The sequence below is a fragment of the Tenrec ecaudatus genome, chromosome 2 (genome assembly GCF_050624435.1).
Source record: "Tenrec ecaudatus isolate mTenEca1 chromosome 2, mTenEca1.hap1, whole genome shotgun sequence".
NCBI lineage: Eukaryota > Metazoa > Chordata > Mammalia > Afrosoricida > Tenrecidae > Tenrec > Tenrec ecaudatus.
This window is the reverse complement of record NC_134531.1, coordinates 192668720-192674719: the sequence shown is the minus strand read 5'-3', so window position 1 is coordinate 192674719 and position 6000 is coordinate 192668720.

Below are 6000 nucleotides of genomic sequence, written 5' to 3'. Positions count from 1 at the left end.
TAGCAGCCTACTGGACAAGCAGCCTGTACGGCCTATACTCTCCCAACCCGAGGTGGGCGGAGACCTGGGCACACCTCCAGATTCAGGAGAACTTGCCAGGCCACATCAGTTCAGTTAAAGAGGCCACGGAGCCATTGAACCATCTACTCCCTCCGACTCACTGCAATTTCCCAAGTCATCTGGCTCTTATTTGCTTGCTCCCAATTCCTGACAGCAAAGCAAGTGAATTCAGCCAGGCCTGAAACACATGTTGGAAAGCTGTGTGCAGGACAGCCAGGCACACAGTGCACTCATGGACCAAGCGTGGGGTGCCCCCCCCCCCCCGTGGTCTGCTGATGGCCCTGTCACCAGCTGCACTCTCTCAGCAGGAAACCATTGGCTGAGCCCAGGCCTGCCCCCTCCATCCCCTCACTCCTCTGCCCTGCTTGTTTTGGGCACCTGATCCTGGAGACAATAAAGCACAAAGGAGTCAGTGATGAGGGGCTGCCTGGCAGCTGCTCCTGCTGCCCTTCTTATCCCGTGGCCATCTAACACCCATGTACTGAAAGTTCTGCCTGGCGGACACGGTTCTGGGCACTGAGGTCACAGCTGTGACCTAGGTCTCTCTGGGAGATGAAGAAAATAAACAACAAATAAATGAATTTAATAGTCACAGATTGTGACAAGTGCTTGGAAGGAAGCAGCCAGGATGTTGTGGTAGAAACCAGTGGGACAAAGGCTGAAGAGGTACCTTCACATGTCATGCTGAAAGCCGAGGCCCGCTGCCACAGGACCGCAGACGATGTGACCGTCCTGTAGTGCCATTGGAACTGAGAGGAGATGCGGAGAGGACACTTTAGATGGGGCCTGGCTAGGAACCTGGGCCAGGAGTTTAGATTTGACGTCACATGCGATGGGGAGTCGCGGGAAGGAGACAGGCGTTGTTGAGAAGACCCGCTGGGTCTCAGGGTGAATATTTTGCTGCCGTCGGAGCAATGCCACAAATGGGCAGTTTTCAAGACAGAAAGGTACTTTCTGACAGCTCTAGAGGTTGACCATCTAATTCAGAGGCTCCGCGCCGTGGACTCTCAGCCGGTCAGTAGTTTCGGGCCTTCCTTAGTTTCCCAGAACATCTGCTTTCCCAGCACATGGTGGCCTCTCTGTCCCATCTGTCTCTCTTTACAGCTCAGAAGCGATTAGGTTAGGACTCACCCTCCTCTGGGAATGACCTCACCAACATCATGTGAAATTGTACCACATCATGGAACAGCAGCCGGCAGCTACCTTCATGGGGAACACAATTAACCCCCATGGCTTCTACCTTCTCCCAAAATCCATGTCCTTCCCACAGGCAAAATGCATCTCTGTGGAGACGGAGGGAAGAGGGGTTAGGGGAGCTGAGAGGCTTGTTGATAGACTAGATGTGGTCCGTCTCCCTCAGCGGTGGGACTGTCTTCAGAAGGCTGCCGGCCCGCTCTCACGTCTGACCGGGTAGACCTGGCCCCTGTGGGTTTCTGAAGCTGTAACTGCGAGAATAGAAGCCCTCGTGGCTCTCCCAAGGAATCGCTGATGGTTTCCAACGGCTGGCCTTCTGGCGAGCAGCCAGCGAGTCACGACTAGGCCACCAGGACTGTGACCACGAGGGTCGAGGTTGCCAAACCAAACCAAACTGACTGCCGGCAAGTCCATTCTGCTCGTAGCGACCCTATAAACAGGGTAACACCAAGACTGCGTCTTTATGCAAGTAGAGAGTCTCCCCTTTCTCCTACAGAGCAGCTTGTGAGTTCGAACTGCTGGCCTTGCAGTTCAGCCCAATGCGTAGCCACTAGGGATTCAAAGAGACACTCCACAGCGTTCCCTGCACATGACAAGCTCTCAGGAAGTGACTTACTGTCCTCAGTCTGTGCCCACACGGGGCCCCACGGTTCCACCCCTGGGCCTGGGCCCTTGGAATGCTAATCCCACTCGGAGCTTTCTTGCAAGGATCTTAGATGCAAGTGCTTCCCTGTGTGTCCAGTTGCTGTCTGTACCAGTGTACATCATCCTCTGGTCTAGCCGGATTTGTAAGGGAATTGGGGTCATGGTAGTTGGGGGGAGGAAGCACTCAAGAATTAGAGAAAATTTGTATTTTTCATCATTGCTCCACTGCACCCTGACTGGCTCATCTCCTCCCCAAGGTCCTCCTGCAAGGGGATGTTCAATTGCCCACAGGTGGACCCTGAGTCCCCACTCTGCACTCCCCCTCATTCACAATACTACGGTTTTGGGGGGGAATTTTTTGGTCTTTGATGCCTGATCCCTGATCCCTTTGATGCCTTGTGATCTCACAAGGCTGGTGTGCTTCTTCCATGTGGGCTTTGTTGTTTCTCAGTTAGATGGCCACTTGTTTATCTTCCAGCCTATAGGACCCCAGACTCGATATCTTTTGATAGCCGGGCACCATCAGTTTTCTTCACCACATTTGCTTATGCACCCACTTTGTCTTCAGCGATCATGTCGGCACAGGCTGGTGTGCTTCTTCCAGGTGGGCTTTGTTGTTTCTCAGCTAGATGGCCACCTCTTTTCTTTCCATGTAACATCTACCTTGAAGGTCAGTCCATATCCACATGGGGAACACTGCCAATCTTTTTCATAACTGCATAGCATCTCTTTTATTTTCTTTTTTTAATCAATCATTTCTTGGGGGCTCTTACATATAACAAACCATACATCTGTTATCTCAAGCGGACATGTACAACTATTGACATCATCCATTTCGAAGCATTATCGTTCTTCTTGAGCCCTTGGATATTAGCTCTTCTTTTCCCCCCTCCCTCCTCTAAACTGCCACCCCCACAAGCATAGCATTTCTGATGGTTTGAATTGTGGCCCCCTCACCGCAACATGTAAACTCCCCCAAATATGCAAATTATAACCTTTACATATTGTAAATTTTGTAAATCCTAGCCCTAAAAATGTAAATATTGTGAGCAGGTGTGGCTAGGGACCGAGGTGACTCAAAGGTTGAGCGATAGGCTGCTCACAAGAAGGTGGGCAGGTCAAACTGCCAGTGGCTCCTGAGGAAAGTGGGCCTGGTCATCTGGCCCCGAAACGGGAAGCCCGAGGTGGTAGCTGTGCATTGAGAGGGAGAGTCCCCCCGGGTGAGAAACTACTGACAGCGTCCAGCAGCAGCATCCAAGTGGCCATGGTGTTAGGTGCCAATGAATGGGTCCCAACGCAAGACAGTCAAACCCTGCCCCGTCCTGCGACACCCTCACAATTGTGATGTTTGAGCCTATTGTTGCCGCACTATGTCAGTCAGCTCCTGGAGGGCCTTGTCCTTCTTTGTGCCCCTCCACTGCGTCAGGCACGAGGTCCTCCAGCGACAACACGTCCAAAGGAGGTGAGACAAAGTCTTGCCATCCTTGTTTCAAAGGAGCACTCTGACTGTACTTTTTTTTAATTGTTAAATACTTTCATTGGGGGCTCTCACAATCCACACATTCATCCATTGTGTCAAGCACATTTGCACATGCCGCCATCATCATTTTCAAAAGCATTCTCTTCCCACTTGAGCCCCTGATATCAGCTCCCCATTTCTTCTCCCATCCCTCCCCCGCCCACCCACCCTCACAAACCCTTGATAAGTTATAGATTATTATTTTGATATCTGACATTGTTCTCCGTCGTCCCACACCCACTCTTCCATTGTTTGCCCCCCTGGGAGGAGGTTCTAGATTGTTCCTTGTGATTGATTCCCCCTTTCTCCACCCCCTCGCACCCTCCCCTAGTCCTCCTGATATCTCTACTCTCATTGTTGGCCCTGAGGGGTTTATCTATCCTGGATTCCCTGTGTTGCAGGCTCTTATCTGTAGCAGTGTGCATGCTCTGATCTACTCTGATTTGTAAGGTAGAATTGAGGTCATGATAGTGGGAGGAAGGAATCACCAAAGAGCTAGAGGAAAGTTGTGTGCTTCATCAGAGCAATTCTGCACCCTGACTGGCTCATCTCTTCCCTGTGACCCTCTACTCTGAGGGGATGTCCAGTTATCTACAGATGGGCATTTGGTCCCCACACCATGCCCCCTCCCATTCACATTGGGTATGATCTTGTTCTGGGTCTTAGATGTCTGCTACCTGATCCCATCAACACCTCGTGTTGCTGGTGTGCTTCTTCCATGTGGCCTTTGTTGTTTCTCAGATGACTGTACTTCTTTGAAATCAGATTTGTTTGTTCTTTGGGAAGTTCATAGTACTTTCAATATTCTTTGCCAAAAGCATACTTCAAATGCATCGATTCTTCTTCAGTCTTCCTTAGTCAATGTCCAACTTTCACATGCACATGAGGCAATGGAGAACATCATAGCTTGGGGTCAGAGGCACCTTAGTCCTCAAAGTAACACCCTTGCTTTTCAACATTTTTTTAAATCATTTTATTAGGGGCTCATACAATTCCTACCGCAATCCACACATACATCAATTGTGTAAAGCACATTTGTACATTCATCGCCCTCATCATTCTCAAAACATTTGCTCGCCACTTAAGCCTCTGGCATCAGCTCCTCATTTTCCCCCTCCCTCTCTACTACCCCCTCCCTCATGAACCCTTGATAATTTATAAATTATTATTTTGTCATATCTTACACTGTCTGGTGTCTCCCTTCACCCAGTTTTCTGTTGTCCATCCCCCAGGGAGGAGGTCACATGTAGATCCTTGTAATCCGGTTCTCTCTTTCCAACCTACCCTCCCTCCACCCTCCCGGTATAGCCACTCACACCACTGGTCCTGAAGGGATCATCCTCCCTGGATTCCCTGTGTTTCCAGTTCCTATCTGCACCAGTGCACATCCTCTGGTCTAGTCAGATTTTAACGAGATCTTGTGGGGCAGATTTACCACCACAATAAGACAAACTGACAGACAAGTAATGAGTGTGTAGATATAATCCCACCTAAAAACAGGTTTTCCTGGTTATGTTAATGAGCCTGTATTTGTGTAAGATGCATCATGAACTAATCACTTTGGGGATATGAAATGAGCAGCTCAGGCACAACCACCCACTCCACCCCCACCACACGCATCTGTTTGCACTTGCACACACATGCACGCGCACACACAAGCTGATCAGAGAAAGCCTCCCTTAGAGCCAGTGCCCTGCATCAAACTTCAAGCCTCCAAAATTAGGAGGAAGTAATGGGTTTTTTAAATCATTTTATTGGGGGCTCGTACAATTCTTATCACAATCCATACATCCAGCCATAGTCTCAAGAACATATGTACATTTGTTGCCATTATCATTCTCAAAACATTTGCCTTCTACTTGAGCCCTTAATATCTGCTGCTCATTTTCCCCCTTCATCCCTACTCCCCCTACCTTGTGAACCCTTCATCGTTCATAAATTATTATTATTTTGTCATATATTACACTGTCTGATGTCTCCCCCCGCCTTCTTCTCTGCTGGCCCTCCCCCAGGGAGGAGACTATACATAGATTCTTGTAATCAGTTCCCCCTTTCTACCCTACATTCTCTCCACCCTCCAGGCATCGCCACTCTCACCACTGGTCCTGGAGGAGTCATCTGTCCAGTTGCTATCTGTTCCAATGTACATCCTCTGGTCTAGCCAGATTTGTAAGGTAGAATTGGGATCATGATAGTGGGGGGAGGGAGTATTTAAGAACTAGAGAAAAGTTATATGTTTCATTGTTGCTATCCTGCACCCTGACTCATTCATCTCCTCTCCACAACCCCTCAGCAAGGGGTGTCCGGTTGGCTACCATTGGGCTTTGAGTCTCCACTCTGCACTCACCCACATTTACAATGATATGATTTTTTGTTTCTTGATGCTTGATACCTGATCCCTTCGACAGCTCGTGGTCACACAGACTGGTGTGTTTCTTCCATGTGGGCTTTGTTGCTTCTGAGCTAGATGGCCACTTGTTTATCTTCGAGCCTTTAAGACCCCAGATGCTTTATCTTTTGATACCTGGGCACCATCAGCTTTCTTCACCACATTTGCTTATGCGTACGTTTGTCTTCAGTGG